At 37.2% G+C, this 17,371-nt stretch overlaps 2 non-coding genes across 2 annotated transcripts; both read right to left on the bottom strand.

Annotated features, from left to right (window-relative positions):
- Nucleotides 1-10,158: 10,158 nt before the first annotated feature.
- On the bottom strand, nucleotides 10,159-10,265 carry LOC121210476 (small nucleolar RNA R71). The gene has a single exon (XR_005905592.1). It is a non-coding gene; the product is annotated as a small nucleolar RNA R71 (small nucleolar RNA).
- A 3,518-nt stretch (nucleotides 10,266-13,783) lies between these two features.
- On the bottom strand, nucleotides 13,784-13,890 carry LOC121210719 (small nucleolar RNA R71). Its single transcript, XR_005905832.1, has one exon. It is a non-coding gene; the product is annotated as a small nucleolar RNA R71 (small nucleolar RNA).
- Nucleotides 13,891-17,371: the final 3,481 nt, after the last annotated feature.

Genomic DNA, 17,371 nt, shown 5'->3' with positions numbered 1-17,371 from the left:
TGGTGATACGATCCCATTTCCACTCGGGAATCATAATAGGCTGAAGTAAACCCGAAGGCATTTGATGTTTAGCCTTTACTTGTTGACACACTAGGCACTTAGAAATGAACTCTGAAATGTATCTTTTCATACCCGACCACTAATACATTTTCTTAAGGTCGTTGTACATTTTCACGCTACCTGGGTGAACTGACGAACAACCACTGTGTGCCTCTCGTAAAATATTCTGAATGAGCTCACTATCTTGGGGTACACAAACTCTATCTTTGAACATTATACACCCATCAGTACTAATACGAAAATCTGACTTAATCTCTGATTCACACTGAGTTCTCTTGGCTTATAGTTTCTCGTCATCTTTCTGAGCTTCACGGATTTCATGAAGAAAAGTCGGTCTGGCTCTCAACTCTGCTAGGATCGATCCATCACTAGATGTAGTCAATTGAGCGTTCAAGACTCTCAAGGCAAACAACGACTTCCTACTCAAAGTGTTAGCGACTACATTCGCCTTTCCCGAATGATAGTCGATAATCAACTCATAATCTTTTATTAGATCTAACCATCATCATTGCCTCAAATTCAATTCTTTCTGAGTCATTAGATATTTTAGACTCTTGTGATCGGTAAATACTCGGCATCTCTCACCATACAAATGGTGTCGCCAAATTTTCAGTGCAAACACCACAGTTGCTAGCTCTAAATCATGGGTCGGATAATTCCTCTCATGAGGTTTTAGATGTCTCGAGGCATAGGCTATAACCTTGCCTTCTTATATTAGCATACACCCTAAACCGTTTAGGGAGGCGTTACTAAAAACTGCAAATTCCTTGCCTGACTCAGGTTGCACTAAAATTGGGGCTTCGGTCAACAAAGCCTTTAATTTCTCGAAGCTCTGTTGGCACTCTTCTGCCCATTTGAACTTGACATCTTTCTGCAGTAACCTTGTTATCGGTGTAACTATCATGGAGAATCCATTTACAAATCGTCTATAGTATCCCGCTAGCCCCAGAAAGCTACGAACCTCTGTTACATCCCTCAGCGGTTTCCACTCCACAATGGCGGAGATCTTATTTGGATCAACTCGGATTCCATCACCCGACACTATATGTCCTAGAAACCTGACCTTTTTGAGCCAAAAATCGCTCTTACTAAACTTTGCATAAGGTTGCTTATCCCTCAAGATCTGCAACATAGTTCTCAAATGCTCTATGTGCTCATTCTCGTTACGCGAATAAACCAAGATGTCATCAATAAAAATGATGACGAACCTATCCAAATACGATCGGAAGATGTGGTTCATCAAGTCCATAAATACCACTGGGGAATTTGTCAATCCAAAAGACATAACAAGAAACTCATAATGCCCATATCTCGTCCGAAAAGTAGTCTTCGGCACATCTTGTTTTTTGACTCTTAACTGGTAGTAACCCGACCTCAAATCTATTTTAGAAAATATAGTGGCTCCTCTCAATTGATCGAAGAGATCATCGATCCGCGGTAAAGGATATTTGTTCTTCACTGTCACTTTGTTAAGTTGTCTATAGTCGATACATAACCTCATCGACCCGTCCTTCTTTTTCACAAAAAGCACTGGAGCACTCCATGTTGAGAAACTTGGTCTAGCAAAACCTTTATAAACTCGTACCAGGAGCCAACTCGATACCAAACTCAACCTCTCTCTCTGGGGGTAACCCGGGCAACTCTTTCGGAAAAACATCTATAAACTCATAAACCACTGGTACTGACTCAATCTTCGACTCGGACACTTAGTATTCAGAAAAAAAGCTAAATAAGCTTCATAACCTTTTCTTAAATATATTTCGGCGACTAAAAATGATATTACCACAGGCAGGTTATCTGACCCAACTTGAAGAACATCACCATTCTCACATCTTAACTGAATTACTTTTCTTCCACAGTCTACTACAACATCATGGGAAGTCAGCCAATCCATCCCAAGAATTAGATCGAATTCATTAAACAGCAATAACATCAAGTTGGCCAGAAAGCAATGGCCTTTAATCATCAAAGGACAACTTCTACATACTTGGTCCACTAATACATGCTTGCCTAACGGGTTAGACACTTTTATTACAAACTTAGTGGACTCTACTAACATGTTTATACGGGGCATCCAATCCATACATATATAGGAGTGGGTAGACCCCAGGTCAATCAAAGCAACAACATAAATGTCATGAATAGAAAAAGTACCCGTAATCACGTCAGGAGATTCTGCCTCCTCACGGGCACAGATAGCATAAGACCTCGCCACTGCATCTCTAGTCGCACCTCTACTGTTAGGTCCACTGCCCATATTCCTTTGGGTTCTGCCCCTCAAAGGAGCACTACTCGCCCTCACCTCTTGATTTTTCTCTTTGTCATTTATTTCGGGACAATCTCGGATAAAGTGATCTAACGACCCACACTTGAAACAGCCCCTCTCATTTACTCGGCATTCGCCCAAGTGGCGTCTCCCACATTGCAGACACTCCTGCCTATTTGGCCGTATATTACCGACACTAGCAACCGAAGTGGTCTGGGCTTTAGACGTCATATTCTGTCGATTGTTGTTCCTCCGCGAAAATCTCACTGAAGCGTTCGATCGGGTATTAATTTCTTTTGACCTATTGGAGGAGGACTGATGCGTCTTCCCCATCTATCTTCTCTTTAAATCTCGCGAGTCAATGGCTGCCTTCCTCATCTCTTCACCAGTTCTTCTGCTTTACATGCTCTCTGAACAAGCACCACAAGTTATCTTAACTCTAGGATGCCCATAAGCACTCGAATATCTTCATTGAGGCCATCCTCAAACTTCTTACGCATAGTAGCTTTAGTGGATACGCATTCTCGCGCATATTTGCTGAGCTTCACAAACTCACGCTCATACTCCATCATAGTCTTACTACCTTTTTCAACTCTAGAAATTTCTTCCTTTTCTGATCCATGAATCTCTGGCTAATATACTTCTTTCAAAACTCTTCTTGGAATAATTCCCAAGTGATCCTCTCTCTCGGTACAACAGACACGAGAGTGTTCCACCACTAATAAGCAGAGTCTCGTAGGAGTGACACGATACACTTTACATGCTCATCGGGTGTGCATGATAGCTCATCAAATACCCTCATGGTATTTTCTATCCAGAACTCCGCTCTCTCTGGGTCATCATCTACACTAGCCCGAAATTCCTCGGTCCCTTGCTTCCGGATCTTATCTACCGGAGGCTTTTCTCTCCTGAACATGTCTGCACCTTGCGGAGCCACCGGGGCATACTGAGAAATCGGAAGAGGTGGGGGAAGTGGAGTGTTCGAGTTTGCATGAACGAACTCTGTGTACCAAGCATCCATCATTCAGAGGTAGGCTTCCCTAGCCCCTCCGCCTTGACCCATACTTCCAGGCTCACTCTCTATCGGTGTGGTCCCTTCTGCAGGAGTCGGCGCATTACTTTCCAAGTCATCTGCCATGGTTCTATCAGGATCCATTTACTATATAAGAAAAACACAATTTATAATTGTCAAGAATCGTCACACTATTAATATATATATGGCATGTATGGCTAGACTCGTACTTTAGCTAGGTTAGTTTTAGAACTGACTAGACCATGCTCAGTTACCACTAAATGTAACACCCCTCGCCCATATCCGATGCCGGGACATGGTTCGAGGTGTTACCCGACTTAACTCAAACAACTATACAAAATCGGGCCATAAAATTTTGATAAATTTTAAAAATTTTCTTTCAATAAGCAATATGTTCCTTAAATGGGCTTACGAGGCCCAAAACATACATTCGAGATGATTTAGACTTAACTGAGAACTTAAGAAAAACTTGGAGAAATTCATTCCTTAGGGTTCCACACGCCCGTGTGACTCGGGACATGCCCACGTCCTCAGCTCGTGTGCAGCACTGACTTTAGGGCACGTCCATGACACACGCCCGTGTGTCCTACTTGTGGGAAATACTGACTTATAGACACGGCTATGGCACAAGCCCGTGTGACCTAACCGTGGACAATACTGATTTAAAAGTTTAAGTGCAGGGGGACGCACGGCTATAACACACACCCATGGGGGTGAGCCGTGTGTCACACACGGTCTAAACAAATGCTTGTGTGTCTTGCCCATGTGGACAAACTAGGCTATCTTCCAAGCCATTTGTTACCCATTTTGCACAACCTACACAAGATCATTTCAATATGCTAATTCCATCCCAAAAGACATCAGTTCATCCATAGAAGGAACATCATATACATTTACTAAAATGAATACTAGCCATTATCTAGGCTTAATACAAAATGAAGGGCTTTTATCTTAAGCCAATATACATAAACAATTTCTCAATAGTACAACTCCCTAGTCTAGCCCTATACATGCCATAATCAAAAATACAAATCCAACTATACCGAGTATTACGGCTAATAGTGTGATCGATATCTCTGACTTCAAGGGATCTTCGAGCAAAATGGCAGTACTGAAAGAAAAGTGAAAGGAAAGAGAGGAATCATAAGGCTTAGTAAGTTGCATATATATACATAACAACAACTTCACGATTTATCAATTATGCTTATAGCTTAAAGGTAGGTATAAACTGGACTTACTCATTACCATCAAATCAAATCATATTTTTTAATCAAGCTCATTACTCATGCATACCAAATAGGTACCTGTAATACTTAAAACATTATCATACTTTCCTTATTAAATCTCTTTCTTGATTCTTAAAGTTGAACCTTTTGGAATACTACCGTATATTCTATATGCCTCAAATATGGGTTAAGTTTTCGCTGCCATGTCCCAGACATGGTCTTACACAGGCTATCTCCATCGAGGCTGATGCCATGTCCCAGACATGGTCTTACACTAGCTCTCGTACTTACATGTCGATGCCATGTCCTAGACATTGTCTTACACTAGCTCTTGCGTATCCATGTCGATGCCATGTCCCAGACATGGTCTTAAACTGACATGTCTCGTACCCGATACATGTCCTAGACATGTCTTACATTGGCTAACATCATTGAGGCCGAGGCATGTACCAGACATGTCTTACGCTGGCACTCACCTTTACACCGATGCCATGTCTCAGACGTAGTCTTACACGGGCTATCATGATGAGGCTGATGCATGTGCCAGACACGTCTTACACTAGCCTTCGTCTCAATGCCGATGTCATGTCCCGGACATGGTCTTATGCTAGCTCTCACATAACCCAATGTCATGGCATGAATATCCGGTTTGTTTCCTGGGGTTCTTACTAGATCTTTCGACTTTCTCAATCATAAATACATATACTTAGTTCCAATTCTAGAAATTTATGCTATATCAAATCAATAACAATCGAATACATGCAATAATAATATAGTTGTATTATTTACAAACAACTTACCTTAGTTTACAAAAAAATACTTAACTAATCGGCTTAATCGGATTGCTTAGCTTTGCTCAGATCTAGGTTTGGACTTGGTAAATCTTAATCTATAATAAAAATATACACCTATTTAGTCACTAATTACAACTAAGTAAACATAAATTTACATCTTTGGTAAAATGACCATTTTGCCCCTAGACTTTGACAAAATGACCATTTTACCCCTATGCTCGAAAGTTGATTTTTATCGAATTTTTTTGTATCTCGGGCTTAACTGAACTATTTTTACTCTTATAGAAACTTCAAATTCTCACTATTTCACATATTTATCAACCAATTTACAACTTATGCAACATAGTCTCTTTTAGGTGTTTTCCATGAAAACTCCTTCACCAAAGTTGTTCATGACACAACTAGGACTCATTTTCTTCCATAAAAACTCAAACAATATCACAAATCCTTTCATGGCAACACCTTAAACTCTCAATCATTTTGCAAAGTAGACCCCTCATTTGAAAGCCCATGAAACAAGCATATTAAAAATGTAAAAATCACCAAGAAAATCATCAAGATCACTTACATTATGAGAGAAATAAGTTGCTGTATGTTTTTAGCTTTCAAAAAATCCATTTTTGCTGATAATTTTGGTGAAGAAAGAAGATGGAGAAGAAGGAAATGATAGCTAGGCTTTTAGGCATTATTTTATCACCAAATCATGACATGATCTACCTAATACTTTGACTATTTGTTTAAAATCCATCACATGGCCAGCCAACACTATTAAAAGGGGTGTAATTTCCCTTTAAAAGCCCTCAATTTTTATTCTCTAGCTATTTAACACATTTGGGTACTAAAATGTAACTTTTGCCTTTTTTTTGCGATTTAGTCATTTTTCGCAATCGGGCTTGAAAATATTAAAATTAACTCACCAAATTTTTCATGAACTATTATAATCATATTATTACCTCATAAAAATAATAAAAATAATTTTTCTATCTTTGAATTTGTGGTCTCGAGACCACTATTCTGACTAGGCCCTAAATCGGGTTGTTACATATACCTTATTTCGCTAAAATTTTATCTCATATTATTTATAACCAAGGCGGTTTTGATGATGTTACATTTGGGTTCAATTTTGACTCAATTCAATTAATTGTTTAGGAACACTAAATAAACACGTTTGTGAACACTCAACAAGAATGTTCCTAAAACACTAAACAAACATGTTCCTAAAACACTAAATGAATCGTTCGCGAACACTAAACGAACATGTCCGCAAACACCAAACAAATAGATAATCAAACAAGCATACAAACATTAAATAAACATGCTCACAAACAAATAAACAAATAAGAAAATTGAAGTTTTATAGTTGTTACTGTAATATAGGCTAAGTGCTAGGGAAAATTGACAAGGAGGTGGGCATTTCTCAAGCACCATATCTAAAAAAAGTAAACAAATAGAAAACATAGGAATTGGTTACACAAAGCAGTTTCTCTACGTCTGTGGAGCCTAGCTTAACTAGAAATATCCACTTTCTTCAACAATTACAATAAGTAATTCTAACCTATCACACACTGATAAACCAAAAAAGTAACATATTTTAATCCCATGCTTAGCATGTTTTTTGGATGATTTATTATGTAAATTAGTGAATTTGATACTCTTAATCCTTTAATTTCATGTTTCTATACTTATGAGAGCATAAGGGAGAAAAATAAGCAGAAAAAGGGCCAAAATCGGACAAAACGAGCTACTTTTAGGATCCACATGACCTAGCCATTCCCACGCAGGTTGAGCACATGCCCGTGTAGGACACACGAGATGGCCATACGCCCATGTACCAGCCCGTGTCGATATTGCTCCCTATTTCCCAAGCACGCAGAAAAAGCCAATTTTTAGGGTTTCTAAACATTCTAAAGTTTATAAATACACACTAGAAGAGGACTTAAGGGAGCATGCAGAGCTGAACGAAGAAAAGACTAGAAGAATGCCAATGGATTCAACTCAGAAGTAGGATCTCCTTCAAGACTGAAGATCTCCATTCAATTTCTCTGGAATTTTTGGGTTTCTTTATGTTTAGTTGTTTTCCTAATTTTGAGATGTTTTCCTTCCAAAGTATGAACTAAATTCCCTAGATACCTAGGGAGGATGAAACTTAAGATGGATCTTATTATTTGATTTTTCTGAATTACATGATAAATATTTGTTCTTGATCTCAATTATGTGTTCTTATTTCATGTTTTAATATTTTCAGGATATTAATTCATGATTGATATGCTTATTTAGTGGAGCAAAAGTCCCTGTTTAATAGTAGATCTGGCATAATTGAGTGGAGTTGTTGATAAACCGTAATTTATACATATTTTTACCTCATGCTTAGCGTATTTTATGGATGATTTTTCCTTAGAATTGGTGAATTTGATGCTTCTAATGCCTTAATTTCATGTTTTATACTTAGGTGAGCATAGGAGAGCGAAAGGAACGAGAAATGAGCCAAAAACTGAGAAAATGGTCCAAATTACGAAATCAAAACGGGCGTGTCCCTGCCGAGCCCAAGTTGAGTCCAATTCGGAAAAGGCTAATTTTGAAGGTTTCTAGGCATTCCAAAGCCTATTAATACACCCTAGAGGAAGAGAAAAGGGGGTACAGGGAGAAAGAGGCAGGGAACTGCTCAAGGGAAGTCGATTAATCCATCTCAGAAGTCGAATTCACCATCAAGACTAAAGATCTCCCCTCAATTTCCCTGTAGGAGTTTTGGGTTTTCTTTATGTTTTGTACTCATTATTCTTCTGAGATGTTTTCCTTTTTAGTTATGAATTAAATCCCCTAAATACCTAAGGGGACTGAAACCTAAGACGAATCTTGTTATTATTTTCTGAATTGTATGATAAATATTTAACTTGTTCTTAATTATGTGTTCTTAATTCTTGTTTTGATATCCCAGGATACTGATTCAAGATAAGCTCTTATTCAGAGGAGGAATAGACCCTGTCTAAGAGTACATTTTTCATAATTAAGCGGAGTTGATTGCGCGCCTAGACATAAGGTGACAAGATTTTTGCTGGATTAGGGTGAAACCTAATAAGGGGATCCATAGATCGAGTTAATGCAACCCTAGGGTGTTAATTAGAGAAAAGTCTCAATTATTCAATCTAGGGATTAGACGTTATTAGTCTTGAATAGGGATAATAACATAACTTAGGGATCTCTACGGGACAAGTTAAATGAATAAATCGTCCGATTCGGAGCCAGAATAACAAGTAAAGTCTAGGTGGAATTTTCCTTAGGTATTGTCTTAATTCAATCGTTTTCCAAAAGTAATCCCTCAATTCTACTTTCTGCAAATTCCTAGTTTAGATAATTAGTTAGTTAAAAAAAACCCTTATTCTTAGGCTAAATAATAAAAAGACAGTCATTACTAGTACTTTTAGTTCCTTTGGGTTCGACAATCCAGTCTTGCTAAAACTATACTACTGTTCGATAGGTACACTTGCCTACATCGTGATAATAGTTAGTTTCAAGAATGATTCTTTATAAATATTTAAAACCTGTCACACGAAAATCGCGATCAATTGTATGCAATTCTAGAAATAGGGCGACATAAATCTACCGGATTAGAGTCAAATCTAATAGGGGAATCCATAGATCGAGTTAATGCGACAATAGGGGTTTTAATTAGAAAAAGATTTCAATTAATCAACCTAGAGTAAGTTGTTTTTATTCTCGAAAGAGATATTAGCATAAGTTAGGGATTTCTACGGATCAAGACAAGTGAATAAATTGTTTAATTCAGATTTAGAATAATAAGTGAAGTTTAGGTGGATTATTTCCTGGGTATTGTCTCTCTCATTGGTTTTCTTCAAATATTTTCCTACTTTATTCTCTGTTTCGTCTTAGTAATTAGGTTAGTTAAGATTAGGTTAAAATAAATTCCTTCAATTTATTCGGCTAGATAATAAAAAGATAGTAACTACTAGTACTTTTAGTCCTCGTGGATACGATATTCCTGACTCACCATAGCTATACTACCATTCGATAGGTGCACTTGCCTTTGTCGTATTTTAGTTAGTTCGTGATGTCAGCAAGTTTTTGGCGCCGTTGCTTGGGACTAAAATATTAGGAACACTAGATTTTTATTATTTTAGCCATTTTTATTTTTATTTTTATTGTATTTTATTTTTGTTTTAATTTTTAATTTTTCTTTTATTTGCTTCTGGCAGGTTCCTTTAGTTTATGACTAGAAAAAATCCGTCAGGAACACTTTTATTTGATAGTGAACGTTAAAGTACAGCTCGCAGAAACAGTAGAGAAGCAAGGAAAAATCGACAAAGTACAGTGGAAGAGCAAAAGGATGTTATTGAGGAGATGGCTAATAATCAAAATAATCAGCTACTTCCTGTGGATCATCCAAATCCAAATCCTACTCCTCATACTATGTACGATTATGCCAAGCCCACTCTCACTGGGGCTGAATCGAGTATTGTTAGACCTGCTATTGCTGCAAATAATTTTGAACTAAAATCTAACACCATTCAAATTATTCAACAGTTTGTTCAGTTTGATGGTTTGCAGGATGAAGACCCAAATACGGCTAATTTTCTGGAATTTTGTGACACTTTCAAGATCAACTGTGTTTCTGACGACACCATTCACTTACGGTTTTTCCCCTTCTCATTGAAAAATAAGGCTAAGCGGTGTTTGAATTCCCTACCATGAGGTTCTATCACTACTTGGGATCAAATGACTGAGAAGTTTTTGCTGAAGTACTTCCCACTGGCTAAGACAGCCAAATTGAGGAATGATGTCTCTTCCTGTGTACAGATGGACTTAGAGACCTTATATGATGCATGGGAGAGGTATAAAGATTTATTGAGAAGGTGCCCTCACCATAGGTTACCTCTATGGCTACAGGTTCAAACTTTTCACAATGGTTTGAACCCCTCAACTAGGCAAATGATCGATATAGCAGCGGGTGGTATTATAAATAATAAAACATCTGAGGATGTTTATGAGTTTATAGAGGAGATGTCATTGAATAATTATCAGTGGTAAGTCATGAAGACAATGCCGAAAAAAGTAGCTAGTGTTTTTAACGTTGATGCGGTCACCATGTTATCGAACCAGTTAGAAATCTTGAATAAAATGATTGATGGTTTATGTATTTCTATTCAGGTATATCTGGTGATGCAGTGTGACACAAGTAGAGGTGGAATAAACAATGCAGAATATTTACCCTACAGTCCTAGCATGGAGAATGAGCAAATAAATTATATGGGTAATAATTCTAAACCTCAAAACAACCCTTACAGTAATACTTATAATGCAGGTTGGAGGAACCACCCAAATTTCTCATGAGGGAGGTCAAGGAAATCAAATACCACCACCTCCTCTAGGTTTTCAGCAACAATCTTATCGGCCAGAAAAGAAACCGAACCTTGAAGAGATGTTGGAAAAAATTATTTCAGTGTCAGAGACTCGTTTCCAGAACACCAAGACGGCTTTGAAAAATCAGCAAGCGTCAATTCAAGAGCTCAAAAATCAAATTGGGCAGGTTGCTAAATTAGTTTTAGAAAGGCAACAGGATAGTTTACCTAGTAACACCGAACCCAACGCAAAAGAGCATGTGAAAGCAGTTACATTAAGGAATGGGAAAGTGTTAACTAAACCTGAAAAAAAGCTGTCACAGGAATCTAATAAGGAAAAGGAGAAGGAGGTAAAACCCGAAGTGAGTGTAACACCAGTACTCAAAGAATATAAACCACCAATCCCATATCCAAAAAAGTTGAAGAAAGACCGTATGGATACACAATTCAGTAAGTTTCTTGAACTTTTTAAACAGTTGCATATAAACTTACCTTTTGTTGAAGCTATTTCGCAGATGCCTACATATGCAAAATTTTTGAAAGAGCTATTAACGAATAAAATAAAGTTTGAAGAGCTATCTATTGTGGAACTCAATGAGGAATGTTCAACTATTCTCCAAAATAAACTACCAACCAAACTAAAAGACTCAGGAAGTTTTACTACTCCCTGTTTAATTGGTAGTTTAAATATTGAGAAGGCATTAGCTAATTTAGGTGCTAGCATTAATTTGATGCCTTAGAAAATGTTCAAGCAGCTTGGTCTTGGGGAAACAAAACCCACTAGGATGAGTTTTCAATTAGCTGATAGATCTATTAAATATCCTAGGGGTATTATTGAATATGTGCTTGTAAAAGTAGATAAATTCATATTCCCTATTGATTTTTTTGTGCTTGACATGGATGAGGATGTTGAAGTACCTTTAATTTTAGGTCGTTCATTTTTAGCCACTGATAGGGCTGTTATTGATGTGGGTGACGGTAAACTTGTGCTTAGGGTAGGTGACGAAGAAATTATTTTTAAAATCTATGATGCCATGAGGTTCTCTAGACAACAAGATGATTCTTGTTATTTTATTGATTCTTGATAAGTCGTAATTTATACATATTTTTATCCTATGCTTAGCACATTTTTGGATGAATTATCATTAGATTTGTGGAATTTGATACTCCTAATCCTTTAATTTCATGTTTTATACCAAGGTGAGCTTAGGAAAGTAAAAAAAGAAAGAAATGGGTCGAAAACGGAGAAAATGGGCCAACATGGGAAATCAACACGGCTGGAGTTCCTCACACGGGTAGACCATACACCCGTGCCCATTTAACAGACTTGACCACGGCTTGAAGCAATCGCACACGAGCGTGTCCCTGTCGAGCTTGTGTTTAGTTCTATTCGAAAAAGGCCACTTTTGAGGGCTTGGAGGCATTCTAAAACCTATTTAAACACCCTAGAGGAGGCACTCAACATATGCGGAGTAGGAAGCAAGAAATTACTCGAAGAAAGCCGATTGATCCATCTCAGAAACCAGAGTCTCCTTCAAGACTGAAGATCTTCCTTCAATTTCCTTCAAGAGTTTTGGGTTTTCTTTATGTTTTTTCATATTATTTCTTCTGAGATGTTTTACTTTACAATTATGAACTAAATACCCTAAATACCTAAGGGGAATGAAACCTAAGACGGATCTTGTTATTATTATCTGAATTGTATGATTATTTGACTTGTTCTTAATTATGTGTTCTTAATTCTTGTTTTAATATTCCAGGATATTGATGCAAGTACTAATGTGCTTATTTAGAGGAGCAAAAGTTTCTGCCTAAGAGTAGATCTAACATAATTAAGCGCAGTTGATTGCAAGCCTAGAGATAGGATGACAAGATTTTACCGGATTAGGGTGAAACCTAATAAGGGAGTCCATAGATCGAGTTAATACAACACTAGGATGTTAATTAGAAAGAGATTTGAATTAATCAACCTAGGGTTAGACATTATTAGTCTCGAGAGAGATAATAATATAACTTAGGGATTTCTACGGATCAAGTCAAATGAATAAATCACTCAGTTTTCCTAAAAGTAATTCCCCAATTCTCTTTCTGTGCGTTCTTAGTTTAGTTAATTAGTTTAGATAAACAAACCCCTTTATTTTTAGGCTAGATAATAAAAGGAAAGTTAATACTAGTACTTTTAATTCCTTTGGGTTCGACATCCGGTCTTGCTATAAACTATACTGCTGTTCGATAGGTGCGCTTGCCTTTATCGTGATATTAGTTAGCTTTCAAGAACGGTCAATTATAAAATATTTAAAACTTATCGCGATCACGAGTCATCAAGTTTTTGGCACTGTTGCTGGGGAACTAAGATATTAGGAACACTCAATTTTTATTACTTTATCCATTTATTTTATTGCAATTTAAATTTTATTCTAATTTTTACTAAATTTTCTTTTATTCCTTCTGGCAGGTTTTTATCGTTTATGACTAGAAGAAACCAGTTAGAACCATTACTTTTTGATAGTGAGATTGAGGGAACAACTCACAGAAATCGAAGAGAAATAAGGCGAAGCCTATGATACATAGAGGGAGAGCAAGAGGACGATATCCACACCACAACTGAGGAGATGGCTGAAAATCGGGAAAATTCGATACCTCCTGCAATTGCTACTGATCCAGTAAATCAGAACCCTGCTCCACGCACTATGTATGATTATGCTAAACCTAATTTAATAGGAACTAAGTCAAGTATAGTTATGCCTGCTAATGCTGCAAATAATTTTGAACTAAAACATAACACAATTCAAATGATACAGCAGTTTGTTCAGTTTGATGGTTTGCAGGATGAGGATCCCAACAATTATTTGGCAAATTTTCTGGAACTTTGCGACACGTTTAAAATCAATGGCATCTCTGATGATACCATTCGCCTTCGGTTGTTTCTCTTTTCGTTGAGGAACAAAGCTAAATAGTGGTTGAACTCGTTACCACGAAGGTCAATCACTACTTAGGAACAAATGACCGAAAAGTTTTTACTTAAATATTTTTCGCCGACTAAAATGACTAAGTTTAGGAATGATATCTCTTCTTTTGTACAGATGGATTTAGAGACACTCTATGATGCATGGGAGAGATACAAGGATCTTTTGAGAAGGTGCCCTCACCATGGGTTACCACTTTGGCTACAGGTTCAGATGTTTTATAATGGAGTGAGCCCCTTAACGAGACAACTTATTGATGCAGCTACCGATGGAACTTTGAACAAAAAACACCTGAAGTTGCTTATGAGTTTATTGAAGAGATGTCACTGAATAATTATCAGTGGCAAGTCATGAAGACAAAGCCGACGAAAGCCGCTAGTGTTTTTAACGTCAATTCGGTTGCTATACTCTCTAATCAGGTAGAACTCTTGAATAGAAAAAATTGATGGTTTACTTGGTTCTTCACAGGTTTACCCAGCAATGCAGTGCGATGCAAGTGAAGGTGGAACGAGCAATTCAGAATACCCATCCTATGACTACAACCTAGAGAACGAGCAATTGAATTATATGGGTAATTATCCTAGACCTCAAAATAATCTTTATAGTAACACTTATAATGCAGGTTGGAGGAACCACCCAAATTTCTCATGGGGAGGCCAAGGGAATCAGAGACCACCCCCTCCAGGCTTCCAACAACAATCTTACTAGTAAGAGAAAAAGCCGAACCTTGAGGAGATGATGACAAAATTTATTTCAGCAGCGGAGACCCGTTTTCAGAACATGAAAACTGCATTTAAAAATTAGCAAGCATCAATCCAAGGGCTCGAGAATCAAATTGGACAGTAGGCTAAGATGATTTCAGAAAGACCACTAGGAAGTCTACCTAGTAACACCGAACCCAATCCAAAAGAACATGTGAAAGCAGTTACACTAAGGAGTGGGAAAGTGTTAACTGAATCTGAAAGGAAGCCACCACAAGAAGCTGACAGAAACGAAGGGGAGGAGGTAAAACCCGAAAACAATGACAATCCAATGCCAAAGGAATATAAACCACTAATCCCGTATCCAGCAAAGTTGAAGAAAGACAGTGTGGATGCACAATTCGGTAAATTTCTTGAACTTTTTAAACAACTGCATATTAACTTACCTTTTGTTGAAGCTATATCGCAGATGCCTACATATACAAAATTTTTAAAAGAACTTCTAACAAATAAAAGGACGTTTGAAGACTTATCTACAGTGTAACTTAACGAGTGCTCAGCCATACTCCAAAACAAACTGCCAACCAAACTGAAAGATCCATAAAGTTTTACTATTCCTTGCTTAATTGGTAGTTTGAATGTTGAGAAGGCACTAGCTGATTTAGGCGCTAGCATTAATTTGATGCCATATAAAATGTTTAAACAACTTGGTCTTGGGGAGCCTAAACCCACTAGGATAAGCAATAAACTAGCTGATAGATCTGTTAAATATCCTAGAGGTATTATAAAGGACGTACTTGTAAAAGTAGATAAATTTATATAAATTTATATTCCCTGTTGATTTTGTTATGCTTGACATGGATGAAGATGTTGAATTGCCTTTAATCTTAGGCCGTCTATTTTTAGCCACTGCTAGGGCTGTTATTGATGTAGGTGATGGTAAACTGATGCTTAGAGTAGGTGACGAAAAGATTATTTTTAAAATTTATAATGCCATGAGATTTTCTAAGGAACAGGATGACTCATGTTATTTTATTGACTCTATTGATCATGCTACTCAAGATTCTTTTCAGGAGACCATACATAAGGACACGTTGGAACTGTGTTTTGCCCAAAGAAGGGAGGTAGGTAATGATGATTCAGAGATAGGTAAGATAAAAGATGAACTAAATTCCAATGAACTTTCCCCAAGACAAACAGAATATGAGGGTATTAAGATAAATGATGAACTTAAGCAAAAACCCTCTATTGAAGAACCTTCCAAACTGGAACTTAAACAATTACCAAATCACTTGGAATATGCATTCCTTGGAAATAATTCTACATTACCAGTGATTATTGCTTCTAACTTGCAACCCGAAGAGAAAGAGGAATTAGTCCAAGTATTAAGAGAGCATAAAAGGGCCATAGCTTGGAAGATTTCTGACATTAAAGGGATCAGCCCTTCTTTTTGCACCCACAAAATTTTAATGGCAGATGAATATAAACTATGTGTGCAAGCTCAAAGATGAATGAACCCCAACATGAAAGAAGTTGTTAAAGCTGAGGTAATTAAACTTCTAGATTCTGGAATTATTTATCCTATTTCTGACAATTCTTGGGTAAGTCCAGTGCAGGTTGTTCCTAAGAAAAGAGGCATGACTTTTGTAACCAATGAGAAGAATGAATTAATCCCAATAAGGACAGTCACAGGCTGGAGAGTTTGCATTGACTATAGCAAGCTGAATGATGCCACGAGAAAAGATCACTTCCCCCTTCCATTCATTGATCAAATGTTGGAAAGATTATCAGGGCACATGTACTACTGCTTTTTAGAGGGACTCTCTGGTTATTTTCAAATCCCAATAGCTCCTGAAGATCAAGAAAAGATGATGTTTACATGCCCATACAGTACATTTGCTTATCGTAGAATGCCTTTTGAATTATGTAATGCTCCTGCTACTTTTCAGCGCTGCATGATGGCCATCTTTGACGAACTCGTAGAAGATATCCTGGAGGTATTTATGGATGATTTATCAGTACTCGGTAACTCTTTCCATCTTTTCCTTAAAAATTTAAAACAAGTTTTAATAAGATGTGAGGAAATGAATCTTGTGCTTAACTGGAAAAAATGTCACTTCATGGTTCAAGAAGGTATTGTTCTAGGACACAAAATTTCTAGTAAAGGGATTGAGGTTGATAAATCTAAAATTGAAACCATTGAAAAACTACCTCCCCCTAGTTCGGTTAAGGCTATCAGAAGCTTCTTAGTACATGCTGGTTCTATAGAAGATTTATTAAAGACTTTTCTAAAATAGCTAAGCCTTTGACTAAATTACTAGAAAAATATGTGCCCTTTAATTTTGATCAGGAATGTTTAGAAGCATTTAATACTTTAAAAGATAAATTGATTAATACTCCAATTATAATCACACCTGATTGGAATTTATCTTTCGAACTAATGTGTGAAGTGAGTGATTTTGCAGTAGGTGCAGTTTTGGGACAGCGAAGGGACAAGCATTTTCAACTTATTTATTATGCTAGCAAAACTTTGACAACTGCACAAGAGAACTACACCCCCACGGAAAAAGAACTGCTAGCTGTGGTTTTTACAGTCGATAAATTTAGGCCATATCTAATATTGTCTAGAGTTGTCGTTTATACTAACCATTCTGCTCTTCGCTACCTTTTAACTAAAACTGATGCAAAACCTCAACTCATTCGATGGATACTGTTATTCTAGGAATTTGACTTAGAGATTCGAGATAAGAAAGGAGCAAAAAATCTCGTGGCTAATCATCTTTCTTGGCTTGAAAATTCAAGTACTAAAGAGCTAGATGAAGTTGAAATTAATGATTCATTCCCTGAAGAATAATTTTTTGCTATATCTGACTCTGAGGTACCTTGGTTTGTAGACATTGCAAATTTTTTAACCACTAACGCTATCCCAAAAGGGTTGACACATCAGCAAAAGAAGCGATTCTTAACTGAT

The sequence above is a fragment of the Gossypium hirsutum genome, chromosome A11 (genome assembly GCF_007990345.1).
Source record: "Gossypium hirsutum isolate 1008001.06 chromosome A11, Gossypium_hirsutum_v2.1, whole genome shotgun sequence".
NCBI classification, from domain to species: domain Eukaryota; kingdom Viridiplantae; phylum Streptophyta; class Magnoliopsida; order Malvales; family Malvaceae; genus Gossypium; species Gossypium hirsutum.
Note: the sequence above shows the minus strand (reverse complement) of the source record. Positions and strands in the feature narration are given on the sequence as shown.